The following is a 19,733-nucleotide window of genomic DNA, read 5'->3' as shown; positions in this document are numbered from 1 at the left end:
AAGAAATAGGAAAACTTCAAATTTAAATAGCAGGACTGAAAAACTTGATAGGTGAAATGAAAACCTTACTAGAAAGCCAGAGAATCAAAGTAACAAGCCGCTGATGACAGAATCAGTGAGCTGGAATACTATCTGTATAGTAACTCCATACAATAGAAAAGGTTAAAAAAGAGCCTTAAAACAAATGATCAGACCATGGGAAAAAAATCCTCAACAAATGTGAACAGATGAAAATAAAAGTCTGAGATAAACTCAATAGAAACAACGTAAAAATTATTGAAGTCCAAGAGGCTCAGGAAGGAAATCCCCAGGAACAATCAACAGTCAAGGGCATTATTACAAACTCTCAGAGCAAAAAAGTGCATGCAACCAAATCCTGCATGCCCAGTGAGTACCAACTAAAGTAGATTCAAAGAAAATTAACCCAAGGAATATCCTAGTCACAATGATAAATACCACAGATAGGGATAGAATGATGATGGCAACAAGATCAAGAAGGGAAGTTACAGACATAGGAACATCCTTAAGATTTACAGCAGAGGAGCAGGAGAGATAGCATGGAGGTTAGGTGTTTGCCTTGCATGCAGAAGGATGGTGATTCAAATCCCGGCATCCCATATAGTCCCCTGAGCCTGCCAGGAGTGATTTCTGAGTGTAGAGCCAGGAGTGACCCCTGAGCACTGCCGGGTGTGACCCAAAAACCAAAAAAAAAAAAAAAAAGAAAAGAAAAAAAAAGATTTACAGCAGATTGGTCACAACAATCCTGAAGGTTAGATTAGAAGACAGTGGTGTGATATAGGGGCCAGAGAGATAGCATGGAGATAAGGTGTTTGCCTGGCATGCAGAAGATCGATGGTTTGAATCCCGGAGTCCCATATGGTCCCCTGAGCCAGCCAGGAGCGATTTCTAAGCATAGAGCCAGGAGTAACCCCTGAGCACTGCTGGGTGTGACCCAAAAACCAAATAATAATAATAATGATTATGATTATTATTATTATTATTATAAACAAAAAACAAATTTTTCAAAAGATCAATGAAAGTAAAAGTTGGATTTTAAAAAAAATAAAATTATGACAAGGGTAGTGAGTGAAAGAAATAGAATGTCTGTCTTGAATATAAGCAAAGGGTGGTGGTGGGAAGATGGAGAGCATTGGTAGTGAGAATGTTGCACTGGTGAAGGGGAGTGTTCTTTTTTTTTATAACGAAAACCCAACTACAAACATGTTTGTAACATGGTGCTTAATTAATATATTACAAATAAATAAATAAGATTGATAAATCATTAGCAAAACTCACAGAAAAAGGGATACAAAGAAACTTAATAAATTAAGAAAATTAGAAATGAATTAGAAGTGAAAAGGGGAGGTACAATCGATACTACAGAAATTCAACAGATAGTCAGAGATTACTTAGAGAAACTATGCCATAAAACAAGAGAACTGGGAAGAAATGGATAGCTTCTTGAACTCCTATAGCCTCACAAGGTTGAACCAAGAAGATCTGGAATATCTGAACAGACCTACCACTATTGAAGTCATTGAAATAGTAATCAAAAGTCATCCCCAAAACAAAATTCCATGTCTAGGAGATAGTAACTAGTGAATTCTTTCAAACATTTAAAGAGGACCTACTGGGGCTAGGGAGATAACACTGCGTAGGGCTTTTGCCTTGCACACGGCTGTCCAGGTCGAACCTTGGTTCAGTCTCGAGCATCCCATATGGTCCCCCAAGCCAGGATCGATTTCTGAGCATATAGCCAGGAGTAACCCTTGACTGTCACCCAAAAACACAAAAATAACTTTGTAACTGTGTATCTCACAGTAATTCAATTAAATAATTTATTTATTTAAAAAATAAAGAAAATAATCTTTTATTTATGTATTCATTTTTATTTGGGGAGCCTCTACTTGGCAGTTCTTAGTATTTAATGTAAGCTCTAGGCTCCAAGGCAATCCCAAAGGACTATGTGTTATCAGGGATAAGCCCCAATATTCTGCATGTAAAACATCTGCTCTGAACTATCTCTCTGGCCCCTAAAAATTATCAAAGCACAAGTCCAGAGCAGGGTGGTGTAGAGTTTGACTGTCAATAAAGAAGAGAGGTGTCATTCTACCCCAAAACTCAAGCCTTCCCATTGGGTTTCTAGGGAGTAAAAGAACAAATTTCCTCCCATTCCTTATATTGTTTTCACTGCTGTTATTTACATTTTATTAATAATAGTTTTTCATTTTCTTTTTATGGTGAGATAGGATTTGAAATTTCTTGAAGTTTATTTAAATTAAAAATCTAGAAACAACCCAAGTTTCTAAGGATAGATGAGTGGATAAAGAAACTGTGGTACATCTATATATTTCAAACTCATTTCTTTTGTGTTTTCTTGGAATTCAGTGACTTTGGACAAATAAATAAAATAATACTTTTTAAGGTAGGCCTATGGGCAGAGTGGTTTAACAAGTCACAGTTATGTATGAATCATTTCTGCTTGCCATTCTGCATTTTCATCACTGAATTCTTGTTTGTGATATCCTTTTTATTAGATTTTATTCACCAGAAAGCAAAGTAGAACAATCGAAATAGGTTTGTCTTACTCTAGTATCTACCACTAAAGAAGCTAAACCAACTTATAAAAGTTCATTTGAGGCACCATGATTTACAATCCTGTTAATTATAAGGTTTCAGGCATACAGCATTCCAATACCACACCCTCCACAAGAGTGTCTTAATTCTCTCCATCTTTGCTTCAGGGTTTTCCCCACCCACCTCTAGTTCTGGAGACCTAATGTCATTTCCTTTAAATAATCTTTTACCTTCTGTTACCTATACCTACAGACCAGAACTTAACACCTGTTCTCAATTTCACACTATTTAATAGAAGAAATGGAAGTGTTTATTTTTTAGATTCATGTGTTTGGAACAATACAACATTAAGTTCACTGACTTCTCCATCAGTGTTTGGCAAAGAGAGAGGGAGGGACAGGGCAAGAAATTAAGGCTCTTGGATAAACATTTGGTTACTAAAATAAAATTAGAATTTTGATAAATATCTTGTTAACTTCTCTGGTGAGGGCCTTTACAGAATTCAAGAATAGAAAGTACTTTTCAGCTCCAGGTATTCCCATATGCATATAAAAATACAATTCATGTTTACACCTTCAGGCAAACCAGCAATCATTTACAACTTAAAACTGAAATGAGGCCAAAATGTGCCATGAATCATCTTCCCAAAATAGTTCTAGCATAAAAGAAACTGTATTACAAACACGGACCAGGAAAGGGGTGTTTCCGCCATGCTGTGTATGCCTCGGGCACTCAAATACAGAGTCTTCAAATGCCAAGAAGCAATGCACATGATACATGCTGGCAATATCTTGGAAGTAGGCAGAGAATGGAAAAACAATTAAATGACATTTACAAGAATATCTTACCTATAAACTATGTAGAACAAAGTTTGTAATGCTTTGCTAATAGAACTGATAGTTTTATTCAGATGCAATGCCTTTGAGTATGAGATTTTCATTATCAAAATATGCATGTAAATGAGTATATATGTATATTTATAGAAAAAAATTATATGCTATTTATGTAACTATACTAACTATGTAAAAGATGCTTACATATTTATAGATGCACATCATTTATTTGTATGTGTATTACAAACTCAATGACATGGTAAATTTTTTAGTAAAAAATTAATTTTGGGGGGCCGGAGAGATAGCATGGAGGTAAGGCGTTTGCCTCTCATGCAGGAGGTCATCGGTTCGAATCCCGGCGTCCCATATATGGTCCTCCCGTGCCTGCCAGGAGCAATTTCTGAGCCTGGAGCCAGGAATAACCCCTGAGCACTGCCGGGTGTGACCCAAAAACCACAAAAAAAAAAAAAATTAATTTTGGTCTTTGAGTTAACTTGATGAGCAGCCATTAATTCAAAATTTATTCGAGGAGAAAATTGTTGACACAAACTCATACCATTCACTCTCCAGTTATGAGGTCCCAATTATAGGACTGGAAAAATAGTCCAGGGATTAAGGTACTTACTTGCCTTTCACCAGTTAACCCTGGTTCAATTCCAAGCACCACATAGAGTTCTCCAAGCACTGCCATGGAATACTGTTGAGCATGAAGTCAGTGATAACCTCTGAGCAGTTCTGGTTAAGGCCAAATCTCCTCCTCCAAAATAAATACCCAATATCTAATATTCCTTCTCTTATCCTCACTTTAACCTAAAGGAAAAAGCTTAAACACCTCTAACCTGTGTTCCAGAGCGAACAATCTGACTGCTGGCTCTTTCTATATTAAAATCTACCTTCTGTTCTGAGGGTTATACACATGAGAAGTTCAGGGGAAAAAAAAAACCCTAGAAAACAGCATATCCTCAATTTATAAAACCCACCACAATTGGGTCACTCTACCTGTCTGAATCTTATCCACTCTGCAAAACTTCCTGGGGCCAGAGAGATAGCAAAATAGTAGGGCATTTGCCTTGCATACAGCCTATCCAGGACGAATGGTGGTTCAAATCCCGGCATCCCATATGGCCCCAGAGCCTTCCAGGAGTGATTTCTGAGTGCAGAGCCAGGAATAACTCCTGAGTGCCACCAGATGTGGCCCAAAAACCAAAACAAACAAAAAAGTCTGATGCCTAACATGGCTGTTTATTCTCTGAGCAGCTTCTCTCCTCAGAGTTCCTGTAGAAAGTATGTTTCTTCCAGGTCCTCCTTGCTTTTCATTCATGCATCACCATAAGGATAAAATGTTTATACATTTACCCATGGCACAATTTTCAATAGAAATAATCAATGCCTGGAGAGATAGCACAGCGGCGTTTGCCTTGCAAGCAGCCGATCCAGGACCAAAGGTGGTTGGTTCGAATCCCGGTGTCCCATATGGTCTCCCGAGCCTGCCAGGAGCTATTTCTGAGCAGACAGCCAGGAGTGACCCCTGAGCACCGCCGGGTGTGGCCCAAAAACCAAAAAAAAAAAAAAAAATCAATGCCAATAGACTCACATCATTAAATCCTGCTGGCTCTTCCGTGAGATCACATCTAATACACAGTTCCTTCTCCTGAATATGATCCTGGCCCTAGCCAATATTCTTCATCTTAGGCAACTCTGCTTCTAGTCACTCATGCTTCAGCCCTTACTTCCTTGAAATGGTGCTCTAAACATATGAGCCAGATGGTGTTGCTCTGCTCACTTCCCTAGTTTCCCATAAAATAAAACAGTGTTTCACGGGCACTCTCATTCAGGAACTCATATGAGAAGACTGCTTCTCTCTTCTCTCTTCTCCTTCCATCCCCTCCCCTTTCCTTCCTGCCCTTCTCTTCAGGTCCTTTTTCTTCCCTAAGATGGAAAATTCTGAAAAACTTAACTACCATTCAAGGTTCACTGAGTAAGTGCAACGAGCACCAGAAATAAGATGTGGACCAGGAAAGCATTAAGATGTAATGCAGCTACTTGAGGGAGAATATAGAGAAGTCATCATGGAAAACATGACTTTTGACACATCCTACAAGAATGAAAGGAAAGACACTAGAGTGGAAGCCACTTCCACCTTCCACCATGGAAAAAGGTAGGCAAATGTGAAAGTAAATGGTCTGCTGGGAGAAACAACAAACTACCTCATACTGGGAGGATAGCAAACAAAAATCCCAGGGGATGATACCAAAGAAAGGCCTCTACTTTCACTTCATTTCTATTGTTTCAAATTCTTTATTTTTTTATTTTTTTATTTTTTTGGTTTTTGGGTCACACACAGTGGCGCTCAGGGGTTACTCCTGGCTCTGAGCTCAGGCACGGGGGACGCTCAGGGGTGACTCATGGCTATGCACTCAGAAATCACTCCTAGCTTGGGGGACCATATGGGACCATATGGGGGTCAAACACGGTCATTCTAGGTTAGCACGTGCAAGGCAAACACCCTACCACTTGCACCACTTCCCCAGCCCTGGTTTTTTGTTTTGTTTTTTGTTTTTTTTTTTTCTTTTTTCTTTTTTTGGTCTTATGGGCCACACACAGTGGCTCTCAGGGGTTACTCCTGGCTCTGAGCTCAGGCATGGGGGACCATGTGGGATGTCAGGATTTGAACCACTGTCAGTCCTGGTGCTTGCAAGGCAAGCGCCCTATCACTGTGTTATCTCTCCGGCCCCTGTTTCAAAATCTTAACAGTATAAAATAGTTCCCTTCTTAACTAGTCTCTTTGTTATGGGAAGACTTCAGTAAGTCACTATTCTCATTTCTTCAAGGTCCCATTTGACTTTCTTAGTGAAGCCATTGGAAATCTAATATTATTTTACTGATACTTTGCCTGTAACAGATCTCCTGGTGGCCACAGATATAGTACTGCAGGTCTAGCACTTGCCTTGTACACAGACAACACGGGTTTAATTCCAGTATTTCATATAGTCCCCCATGCACCACCAGAGTAATTCCTGAGTACAGAGGTAGGGAGCATTTCTGAGCATTTCTGGGTATGACTCCTGAGCATTTCTGGGTATGGCTCCAAAGCCAAAATGAAAAAAAAATCAACTCTCTTTTTGAAGTGGTTTACTCTAATCATCTGTGTCACTATTTCACTACTCAACATGGAGACAGAATAAATTCTAAGTATTAAGAGGGAGGATATGAAGTTGGCTGTCTATTAAAAATAATAAAATATCTACTGAAGCTGAAAAAAAGAAACCACACATTTAGAATTAGTAGATAAGCAATGTGTACATATGTATATTCAAAGTAAGAAATTTTATTAAACAAGAAACAAGATTTTTTTTTATCATGCGCACACAAACAAAATCACCACTGCCATCTGGGGGGTGACCATCTTCCCTTTGAGCTTTTATACTTTCTAGACTCCTTCTTTAAGGAACAACTACATTTTTTTCCTTTGGGAAACACAGTATACTCTACACACAGTGCAGATAGTCTGTCACATCCGTGGCTTCCTGTCCTCGATGATTCATCCATAGGCAGGTGACCAACCCAGACCAGTTGGATGCCCTTCTCTAAACAGTCCAAACCTTTCATTATGATGCCAGAGTATATTAGTATATTTTCTTTGTTTTCCTTCTTTTCTCCTTCCTTCCCTTCCTATCTTCCTTTTGTCTTTCTTGGCACTGTGATTTATAATACTAGCAATGTTTATAGACTCACACTCATTGCCCAAGAATCAGCCTTCCCACCACTGTCTAGAAGTCCTCTTCATTTTTAATCAGGGGAGAGATCGAACGCAGTACCCCCACTACCACAAATTATGCAGTCAAGTTTCCCACATTTGGGGAAATTGCAGGAGTACAATGGATAAGCCTTACCCTGGGGAAACCACCTTCTTGATCATGGTATCTCCCCTGCCAGGTAAATGTTAGAAGTCCTCTTACAATACTCCCTAGTGAATCCCCTTATTATCAAAAAGTTCCATAAGCAGACTCTTAGGGTATGTTATCATTTATCATTATTCCCTTACTATGTTTTTTAAAGTTCACTTGAAAGAAATCATTCTGTATTTTTCCTCCTCTTTCTAATTCCCTTTGCTCAGTATGATGCCTTTCTTCCTGTTCTTTTTTTTTTTTTTTTTTTTTTTGGTTTTTGGGCCACACCCGTTTGACGCTCAGGGGTTACTCCTGGCTATGTGCTCAGAAATCGCCCCTGGCTTGGGGGGACCATATGGGATGCCGGGGGATCGAACCGCAGTCCATTCCTTGGCTAGCGCTTGTAAGGCAGACACCTTACCTCTAGCGCCACCTTCCCGGCCCCCTTTCTTCCTGTTCTACCCAAGTTGCTACTCGTTAGTTTTGGGGAATTGGTTTATTTCCTTGGCTCTTGTAAGCAGTACTGCAATGAACACAGGAAGATAAAATCCTTTTTAATCAATATGTGTGTGTGTGTGTGTGTCTGTGTCTGTGTCTGTGTCTGTGTCTGTGTGTGCTCTTGGGTAGCTGCCAAGAAGCAGAATTTCTGGGTCATACAGAAACACAATTTCATATTTTTAGAATGCTCCATATTCTCTTTCATAAATGCTGACAAACCAACCAACAATGAGTGAGGATTTGATATTATATTTATTTTTATATAGGAAAGGGAAGCTCCCAAACAATGCTCAGAGCCTAGGAGTCCCAATGAAATGACCAGAAGTTCAATTCATGGGTCAAGAATGTGAAGTGGCCAGAGACATAGCACAGCAGTAGGGCATTTGCCTTGCATGCAGCCAATCCAAGATAAACAGTGGTTCAAATCCCAGTACCCCATATGGTCCCCCAATTGCCAGAAGAAATTTCTGAGAGCAGAGCCAGGAGTAATCCCTGAGCACTGCTGGGTGTGACACCCCCCCCCAATGTGAAGAGCCAGGAGGGAGGGCGGAGGGAAATTGGACACTGGTGAAATGATTTGTACATTGTATGACATAAACAACTTGTAACTGTGGGGAAAAAACAACAACATTATAAACAATCTTGTAACTATAGTGTTTAAATATATTTTGAATAATGTTTTAAATTTCTTTAAAAGAATGTTTAAAAGAATGTGACATAATATTGTTCATGCGTTGCCATGCTGGGGATTACCCAGCACTCCCAGAAGTTCTGGGAACCTCAAGGGGAATTCTTGGTATAGGGAATCCAACTAGCATCAGTTGCATTCTAGGAACGCATCCTAAACACTGTACTATCTCCCAGCCCCAACATGATCTATGCTTCTCAATGTATGCCACTCCATGAAAACAGGACTTCTGTAGCTATTGATTATTAAGGTCTAAGTTCTATGGCCTATAAATATCTATAAATATTGAGAATAGAGAATGCATTTTGAATCTAAAATGAAAAACAAAAAAAACACAAAAACAGTTGAAGTGGATCCATCACAGAACCCAGAAGGTCATTACTCATTCACCTTCCTAACTCCCAGGGTGGCCCTGTCCTGGTGACACATCATCCCCTACCGCCATCTCCATCCAGCACTTGTCTGGTAGAGTAGATTCTTGAACTTGCCCTCTCCAAAACCTGAACTCATACTCCTCCACTCCAACCCTGACCCATTCCTTTGCCCACTACTCAACAGGTCACCCTCCACAGCTGGGCTTCCAAAGTTTGGCATCTCCACAACTGGCCAGGATTTGTCTTGCACTCAACAGCACTTGGTCTCTTCATTTAACAGCCTGTATTTCTACATCACTACCCACCTCTTTTTCTCACTGCTCATGGCCTACTGTTCCCCCACATTCCTCTGGCTCAGGATCCATGACCTCAGCAGCACCACACAGCTAAGAATCTTACTGGGAACTAGTGCTGACAGGGTTTAGATTACAAATATCATTTAAGCTCAGTCTCAGGACCTGGGATCACACCCACTACACTCCCGCAGACCAACATTTCATGTGCATGCTTGAGAGTCCTCCAACAACTAGGCAGCTCAGTCTGGAACATAGTGCTAAAAGGTCACCTTTTGGGATATTTTTGGTGGCACAGTAACTTGGGTGAACAAGAAAGCAACCCACACTCATGGCTGCCACACCACTTCTTGAAAACTGGCCAGGGTGTGACAGCTCCACAGCACTATAGTTAAAGGTGCTATTTCATCACTCCTTCACAAGCACAGCAAATAAAAACCTTTGATCTCTGTTATTTTGAGTAGCATTTTTTTTTCTAGTGACTCAGTAATTTTGGCACAGGCTTGACAGCCAAAGAACAGCTGCAACAGTGCTGGGGAATAGTCTATCACTTTTGTTGAAACAGCCAAGGAGCATCTCAGGTCACAAATGAGAAAGGCAAAGGATTAAGTAAATTCAGAGTAGATTTTCCTCATCCACCTAGTGAACAAGCAAGGGTTCCATTCACATCTTCTTTTTTAGAAAGAGCCTCAAATTTATTTCATAAAAGGGAAAACAAAAGTATATAAATAGAAGCAGTCAATTGTTCTTAAAATAATGCCAGACACATGGTTGGGGTAGGGGAAGTCTCCATGACTTTAAAACATTAAATTGACCACCAGACAGTAATCACCATCAAAATGTATAAGCAGATCTTCAAAATGGACTACAAGGACAACTCAGAAAGCATGGGGGGAGTTATGTTAATGGTTTAAGCATATATCTAGCATGCAACATACCTGGATTTAATCTCCAGTTTCACATGCCTCTGAGTAGCACTGGATATAATCCTCAAAGACCCTAACACAGGTTAGATGCAGAGAGGCTGCTTAGCTTAGAGGTCATGTAAAAAAAAAAAAAAAAAAAGCACATAGCGATTAGGGCCTTGTAATAAAGCTGGATGTCTCTGACTGCCTGTGGATCATTTCTTTGCCTCTACCTACAAAAACTCGCAGATCAAAGGGGCAGGCAGATGCCAGGCCCGAGCCAAGAAAGGCCTCACCACCATCCATCCATTCATCCAACACTCTAGGACTCTTATATTTAATAATTAATACAACACCTAGTAACACTGGTTGTAACACCACTGGGGTATCCCTGAATGGTGGGGGGTCTGCTTTGATCATTGCCACTACAGCTGCCTAAGCAACAATGTACAAGCTAGGACCTTAGTACTAGTCCACCAACCAAGTATGATAAATATTGCTGAATGGACTCCACCCTGAGCACTTCTTGGAAGACAACCACCCTTACAAAACCTTAGTTTGAATTATTTATGATCGTTTGATTTGGGGGTTATAACCAGTTGTGATTAGGGCATACTCCTGGCTCTGCACTCAGGGATCACTCCTAGAGGTGTTTAGGGGAATCATGTGAGATGCCAAGGATCAAACCCAGGTTGGCTGCATGCAAGATAGGTGCACTACCTACTACACTGCTATTGAGAGTACACATTTTAGGTTGAGATGAGGGCAAATTTCCAAGACAGAAAATGCTGAATAATAGTTTAACTGCCTTTATATCTTTCCATAGTTTTACCTCTACCAAATTAAATATTAATATAAATAATATTTATATTATTATATTATATTAAGTTAATATATAATATTATTAATATAAAATATTAATAAGAAAAATATAGGACTTTAGGGGCTACAGACAATGATGCTTGGGAATTACTCTGACACTGTGCCAGAGGAACCCCAGCAGTGTTTAGAGGGTATATACAGTGCTGAAAATTATCTTTATATATAAATGAAAATTATTTTTTTTGAACCATATCCCCATATCAAGTCCCATCCCCCCAGAAAATGAAAGACCAGGCAAATAGCTCAGTGGTCAGGAGCACATGTTTTTGTATATACTTGGATCCCAGTTAGATCCCCAGCACCACCTCTTCCCCACTCAATTCCACTTCCACCCTAAGCACCTCATATTCTAGACCTAGAGGTCCCCTGAATACTGGGGGTGGCCCTGATACTGATACCAATGAGCTGGAGAAGTTCTGTATCTTTGGGGCTAGATTTAACAGCCTGTCCTACTGGCTAATTATTACTAGAAATCATCCCTGATCATTGGTTGGGAAGCCCACCTAAAATGATATTTTAACATGCCTTCTAAAACGAGTAATATTGTTCAGCTACTAAATAGTTCAAGTATTAAATATGCTGTCTTATTACAAACTTATAAATATATATTTTAAAACTCAAAGGCAGCCTTTATAGGTTAATAAGCTTGTTTTGTTTGTTTGTGTTTGTTTATATAACATGACCTAGTAGGGTACCTTTGAGGCACAATGAGCATTCAGTAGGCCTCAAGAAAAAGTGCATAAATTATTTCTAAATCAACATAACAATTTTTCTTAAAAATGATCTGCCCACTACTTTATGATGACTGCTTGAAGGTGGAACTATGATAATAAACCAAGAGTCAACAGATTATTAGTCAAATACATTTAATAAAGTTTTATGAGAACACAGTCACAAACATTCATTTACATTTTCTGTGTGATTGCTTTTATTCTGCAATAGCAGGGCTAAGTAATTGCTACAAAAACTAGGGGGCCAGAAAGATAGCTTGGAGGTAAGGCATTTGCCCTACATGCAGAAAGACGGTGGTTCAAATCCCAGCATTCCATATGGTCCCCGGACCCTGCCAGCAGCAATTTCTGAGTGTAAAGCCAGGAGTAACCCATGAGAGCTGCCAGGTGTGACCCACCACCCAAAAAGAAAACTGTATGTTATACTAAACTAATACTATATTATATGTATAGAAAAGTTTAGCAACCACTTCAATAATGAGTGATATACTCTCTGTCGGATAATTTTCTCTGTTACCAAGTATGACCTAAATACTTGTTTATACAAATTCTTTTAATTTGTACCTCAATGACACTTTTAACAAACTAAACTGACATAAATTGTAGAGCTGTAAGGAAGCTTTTGCTTAGGTGCCGATCTAGCAAATCTTCTCTATAAATATTTTGTTTTAACAAGCTCCTGTTAAATAACTATTTTCAATTTAAGATACAAATGCAAAGTTAAAAAAGAAACCTATTATGAGGTTCATTTCTCCAGAATTGTGAAGCTCATTTTTCCAGAATTGGTACGTGCACAAAGATTTATTTCATGAATACACACCCCAAGAAATATTTTAGTAGAACTTTAATTCATAGTGAAGTAAATAATATAACAACTATTGTTTTGTTAATTTCCATAAATTACACCCAGCACTTTCTATAATTTTACCTATTCATATTAACAACTTAACGGGGAATAAACATCATCATTTTTTATTAATACATAAGAAAACCAAAACTCTGAGAACTTGAAATCAGTAATCAGGAAGTAATGGTGCCAAAATTAGAGCTCGGGTCTACTGATGACCAAACACACACACACACACACACACATATATATATATGTATATATATGTGTGTGTGTGTGTGTGTGTGTGTGTATCTGTCTATAATATATGAAAGGCAGCAAAAGTCTCATAAGAAATGCACAGGTCGCTACCACTGAAGAAATAAATCCTATAAGAACTAAAAATCTCAAAATAGTATTGGAACAGTTAGTAGTGGGAATCTTTAAAGCATTTTGTATGAAAATGATGGAAATCTTAATGAAAAATTTCTATTGCCATCTCCTTTTATCACTAATTGGTTGCCATAAGGGTGGCAGAGAAATGTATGTTATCTGAAAAATACATTCTGAATATGTTGCGTGACATTTGCTTCAGTAATTACAGTGAAGATTCAGCAGAGTGCACCAGCTGTTAAAAACTGATTAAATTTATCTCCTGAGAAGGGAAACTTTCTTCCAGGAAGCACCTTCCTGATAAACAGCTATAGATATGACACAATCTGTCTGCTTTCTAGGCACTAGAAGACATAATTCCCATAGGAAAGCATCAAGTTGGGACTGGAAAGTGCAGAGGTTAAGTCATTTGCTTTCATCCAGTTAGTGCTAAGTGAAACAAGAAAAAGTTTAAATGAATATTACTGAATAAGGTTTCTTTCATATGTAGGATATAAACAACAAAACAAACAAACAAATCACAGCAAAAATAACAGACTCTCAAAATATAATAATTATAAGAGGGAGGAAAAAACAGTGTAAGGAAAGAAGTAGAGAAGAATCATCTGATCACAGATATGGCTCTATAACACTGTCCGTGGGCCAAAGATAGAGGAAGAAAGGTACACGCCTTTCATGCAGCCATGGTACAATCCCTGGAACCCCAGAAGCTTTCCGAAATACAGCCAGAAATAATTCCTGAGCACAGAGCAAAGTAAACCCTGAGCATCTCTGGTATGGCCTTAAAACTACCAAAAATTAAAAAAGCAAAATAATAAAACTTTGTGTGGGGGATGAAGGTCATAAACATATAAAGGGATGAAGCTGTACCTGTAAAATATATACAGTATTTTTGGTTTGCTTTTGTTTTCTGGGACCACACCAGTAGTGCTCAGGGGTTACTCCTGGCTTTGTGTTCAGAAATTACTCCTGGCAAATTTGGGAGACCATATGGGATGTCGTGAATAGAATCTGACTCAACAGCATGCAAGGCAAATGCCCTAACCATCATGCTATATCTCCAGCCCCAGTATAAGTTATTTTAATCCAAACATAAATCAATTATCTTTTTAAACACACACACACACACAAATGCACACAAAAAAAGAAGAGAATGTATAGTAAAACCTAACAAAAATAGTGATCATTGTCCTAAGACAATTATGATTTTGATTTAAGTGAGCCTAAAGAGATTTGGTGTCTTAAAGGTCTCTTATCATAGAATGGGCTCCTTGACCTTGGACAAGATACTTAATCCTACTGGATATGCTTCCTCATCTATAAATAGGGAATCATAATTCATCTACTTTCAAGAGTTATAAGGGAATAAATTAAATAATACAGATAAAATCTTTACTGCCTACAAGTACTCCATCAATGTCAGCTATAACAATTATCATTATTACTTATGTCATTAAATCTAACATATGGCTACAATTCATTCTGAACCAGTATGTCTTTAAAGTCTTTTCAGAGTCACCAAAGGGGCTCAAGTTGCCTTTGGAGATATATTTTCAAAAGAGTTAGCTTAGAGAAGCTTTTATGAATTTTCTATGCAAAATTTTCAAATTTATTGGTATACTTTATCAATTTCTGAAAGAAATTTTTAGAATAATCACATCCCTTATAGAGCTTCATTCTGAAACCTGATGAGATAATCTAGCTATTATGTAATATTTGAGAGTTTAAATAGAAAAGGTTAATACACTGCTAAAAATATCAAAGGAACTAGTATAGAAAATGACAATTGTGATCATCAAAATGGTTTTTCTTCTAATTTTCTCACATTCCTTTTAAGAATTCTGTTTTCTATTGAGGATAGTCTGAACAAATAACATCATTTAATATGTGGCAACTCTCACATTTTAGCCTATTCTCATTAGTATAGGTTTGTCTTATAAACTTCACTGTCTTATAAACTTCACACTCCATGAACTTCAGTTTTCAAATTTTCCCCAAAAAGTTTCAACAAAAGGAAAATAAGCTAAAAAAAAATATTATTAAGAATAAAATGGGGGCCGGGTAGGTGGCGCTGGAGGTAAGGTGTCTGCCTTGCAAGCGCTAGCCAAGGAAGGACCGCGGTTTGATCCCCCGGCGTCCCATATGGTCCCCCCAAGCCAGGGGCGATTTCTGAGAACATAGCCAGGAGTAACCCCTGAGCGTCAAACGGGTGTGGCCCAAAAACCAAAAAAAAAAAAAAAAGAACAAAATGGGGACCAGAGCAATGGCGCTAGAGGTAAAGGCATCTGCCTTGCAAGTGCTAGCCTAAGACAGACAGCAGTTCAATCCCCCCGCGTCCCATATGGTCCCCCAAGCCACGAGCCATTTCTGAGCACATAGTCAGGAGTAACCCCTGAGCGTCAATGGGTGTGGCCCAAAAACAAAACAAAACAAAAAGAACAAAATGGGGGAGAGGGGAACTGTCAAGCAGGTACAACAATACACAACCAATTGGGTCATGTGCTTTAATATTAGAGTCCTCTCCTAAAGTTCCAATCCTAAGAGCATTTTTTTAATAAAGAAATGGTTTTATTTTTGTTTTATTTTACTAAATTTTTACTGGAATTTACTGTGTATTACTGTGAGATACACAGTCACAAAGTTGTTCTTAATTAAGTTTTAGCCATACAATGTCTATCCCTTCACCAGCAGACATACCATGGTTTCTTTTCTTTTCTTTTTTTTTTTTTTGAAATTTTTTTATTGAGACTATTATGAGTTACAAGTCCTTCATAGTTTTAATTCAAGCATATAGTGACAGTGAATTAGGGTCATTCTCACCACCATTGTTGAACTTCCTCCACCAGACTTCCTAGCATACATCTCATACCTCCACTCTTAGCTCCCAGGTCTACCAGAGTGATAGGTCTATTTTATGTTTAGTGTGTTATAATTTGGCACTCTTGATTCTATTGTATTTTTTATTCTATTGTATTCTATCTGTATTCTTTTTTTATTTAAAGAAGTTTATTACATACATGATTGTGTTTGGGTTTCAGTCATGTAAAGAACACCACCCATCACCAAGGCAACATTCCCATCACCAATGTCCCAAATCTCCCTCCTCCACACCCAACCCCCGCCTGTACTCTAGAAAGGCTTTTTATTTCCCTCATACATTCTCATTATTAGGATAGTTTGAAACTTAGTCATTTCTCTAACTCATCCCTGTTTGTGGTGAGCTTCATGAGGTGAGCTGTAACTTCCAGCTCTTTTCTCTTTTGTGTCTGAAAGTTATTATTGCAAGAATGTCTTTCATTTTTCTTAAAACCCAAAGATGAGTGAGACCATTCTGCGTCTTTCTCTCTCTCTCTCTCTCTCTCTCTCTCTCTCTCTCTCTCTCTCTCTCTGACATATTTCATAGAATATCTAGGGCAAATAGACTTATATAGGGCCCTCCATCCCCAGAAAGCAGAATATACATTCTTTTCAAGCCCACATGGAACCTTCTCCATAATAGACCATGTCTTAGGATACAAAGCCAACCTATATAAGACCACAATTGTAAGGATCATTAGAAGCACCCTATCAGATCACTATGCAACAGAGGTCAAAATTGACTTCAGGGGCCGGGTGGTGGCGCTGGAGGTAAGGTGCCTGCCTTGCCTGCGCTAGCCTAGGATGGACCGCGGTTCGATCCCCGGCATCCCATATGGTCCCCCAAGCCAGGAGTGACTTCTGAGTGCATAGCCAGGAGTAACCCCTGAGCGTCACCGGGTGTGGCCCAAAAAAAAAACCAAAAAAAAAAAACAAAACAAAAAAAAATTGACTTCAAGAAGAAGCAATGAAGAAAAACTAATACCTGGATATTAAACAACATGCTGCTCAACAACAGCTGGATCAAAGAGCAACTCAAGGAAGAAATAAGAAGATTCCTTGGGACAAATGATAATGAAGAGAAAACTTGTCCAAATTTGTGGGACACAGCAAAAGCAGTAATTAGGGGGAAACTCATAGCAATACAGGCCTATATCAAGAAATAGGAAAATGACAAAAGCAACAGTTTAAAGGATCACTTCAAGGAATTGGAACAACAGCAGCAGAGAAATCTATCCACAACCAGAAGGCAAGAAATAATAAAAACCAGAGCAGAAATAAACAACATAGAAACTAAGAAAACAATACAAAAAAATTAATGAGACCAGGAGTTGGTTTTTCTTTTCTTTTCTTTTTCTTTTTTTTTTTTTTTTTGTTTTTTTGTTTTTGTTTTTAGGCCACACCTGGCGGTGCTCATGGGTTACTCCTGGCCGTCTGCTCAGAAATAGCTCCTGGCAGGCATGGAGAACCATATGGGACACTGGGATTCGAACCAACCACCTTTGGTCCTGGATCGGCTGCTTGCAAGGCAAACACCGCTGTGCTATTTCTCTGGGCCCAGGAGTTGGTTTTTCGAAAAAATAAAAAAGATAGACAAACCACTGCAAAACTCACCTAAAAAAAGAGGGAAAACACCCAAAACAGTAGGATCACAAATGAAAGGGGAGAGCTTACAACAGAACCCCCAAAAATACGACATATCATGAGATCATATTATGAACAACCATACTCAGCTATGCTAGAAAACCCAGTAGAAATTGACAGATTCCTGGAAAAATACAATCTTCTGAGATTGAAAAAGGAAGAACTAGAAAGCCTAAACAGACCAATCACCTCAGAGGAAATTGAAGATGTAATTAAGAAACTCCCTAAGAACAAAAGTCCAGGCCCAGATGGATTTACAGCTGAATTCTATCAAACATTCTGAGAAGACTTACTACCACTTTTCCATAGGCTCTTCCAAACCATCCAAAAAACAGGAATCCTCCCCAACTCCTTTTATAAGGCTAATATCACACTCATCCCCAAAGATGGCAAAGACACCAACAAGAAAGAAAATTATAGACCAATCTCACTAATGAACATAGATGCAAAGATACTCAACAAAATCCTAGAAGACTTACTACCACTTTTCCATAGGCTCTTCCAAACCATCCAAAAAACAGGAATCCTCCCAACTCCTTTTATGAGGCTAATATCACACTCATCCCCAAAGATGGCAAAGACACCAACAAGAAAGAAAACTATAGACCAATCTCACTAATGAACATAGATGCAAAGATACTCAACAAAATCCTAGCAAACCGAATCCAGCACTTCATCAAAAAGATCATACATCATGACCTAGTGGGTTTTATACCAGGAATGCAAGGTTGGTTCAACATACGCAAATCAATCAACATTATACATCACATCAACAACAAGAAAGACAAAAAACACATGATTATATCAATCGATGCAGAGAAGGTGTTTGACAAAATCCAACACCCTTTCATGTTGAAGACACTCAGCAAAATAGGGTTAGAAGGAACCTTCCTCAAGATAGTTACAGCTATCTATGAAAAGCCTACAAGCCAACATTATACTTAATGGCAAGAAACTAGAAGCATTCCCACTAAGATCAGGAACTAGGCAAGGCTGTCCACTCTCTCCACTCTTATTCAATATAACCTTAGAAGTCCTAGCAATAGCAATCCGACAAGAGAAGGAAATCAAAGGAATCCAATTTGGGAAAGAGGAAATCAAACTATCTCTATTTGCAGAAGATATGATAATATACATTTAAAACCCTAAATAGTTCACAGTAAAACTCCTAGAAACAATTAACCAGTACAGTAAAGTGGCTGGATACAAAGTCAATACACAAAAGACAGTAGCATTTCTATATACAAACAACAAAGTCGAGGAGAGAGAGATTAAAAATACAATTCCATTTAAAATAGTATCAAAAATACCAGGTACCTAGGAATCAACCTTACAAGGGAAGTGAAAGACCTATACCAGGGAAACTTTAAAACACTACAGAAAGAAATTGAAGAGGATCTTAAGAAATGGAAGAATATCCCATGCTCATGGATAGGTAGAATTAACATAGTCAAAATGACTATCTTACCCAAACTACTGTATAGATTTAATGCAATCCCAATCCAAATTCAGATATCATTCTTTAAAGAATTAGAAAAATCAATCACAAAATTCATATGGAACCACAAAAGACCCAGGATAGCCAAACACATACTGAAAAAACAAGAAGCTGGGTGGCATCTCCTTACCTAACTTGAAAATATACTATAAATCCATAGTGATCAAAACAGCATGGTACTGGAACAGAGACAGGACCTCAGACCAGTGGGTCAGAACAGAATTCTTAGACATAAACCCCCAGAGATACAGCCAACTAATATTTGATAAAAGAGGCAAGAATTTGAAATGGAACAAAGAAAGTCTCTTCAACAAATGGTGTTGGTACAACTGGAAAACCATATACATGAAAGTGAAAATTTACCCATATCTTACTCCTTATACAAAAGTCAACTCAAAATGGATCAAAGACCTTGAAATCAAACCAGAATCTATAAAGTTTATCGAGAATAAAATAGGCAGAACACTCGAAGACCTATATATCAAAAAGGTCGTCAAGGATGGAGCACCAAAGGCAAGAACTTTAGCATCAAACATAAACAAATGGGACTACATCAAACTAAAAAGCTTCTGCATGGTGAAAGAAACCTTACTTAACACAAAAAGACAGTTAATAGAATGGGAAAAAATCTTTTCTTTTTTTTTTTTTTTTTTTTTTTGGTTTTTGGGCCACACCCGGTGGTGCTCAGGGGTTACTCCTGGCTGTCTTCTCAGAAATAGCTCCTGGCAGGCACGGGGGACACCGGGATTCGAACCAACCACCTTTGGTCCTGGATCGGCTGCTTGCAAGGCAAACACCGCTGTGCTATCTCTCCCAGCCCGGAAAAAATCTTTTCACTCAACATA

At 38.5% G+C, this 19,733-nt stretch overlaps 1 protein-coding gene and 1 pseudogene across 3 annotated transcripts in view; both read right to left on the bottom strand.

Annotated features, from left to right (window-relative positions):
• The window catches only part of SLCO5A1 (solute carrier organic anion transporter family member 5A1), a 173,708-nt gene that overhangs the window by 105,374 nt on the left and 48,601 nt on the right, over positions 1-19,733 (bottom strand). The window lies entirely within an intron of this gene.
• LOC126021294 (uncharacterized) lies at positions 7,205-7,354 on the bottom strand (annotated as a pseudogene).

The sequence above is a fragment of the Suncus etruscus genome, chromosome 10 (assembly GCF_024139225.1).
Source record: "Suncus etruscus isolate mSunEtr1 chromosome 10, mSunEtr1.pri.cur, whole genome shotgun sequence".
Classification (NCBI taxonomy): domain Eukaryota; kingdom Metazoa; phylum Chordata; class Mammalia; order Eulipotyphla; family Soricidae; genus Suncus; species Suncus etruscus.
The sequence above is the reverse complement of the archived record's forward strand: the minus strand, read 5'-3'. Positions and strand labels throughout refer to the sequence as shown.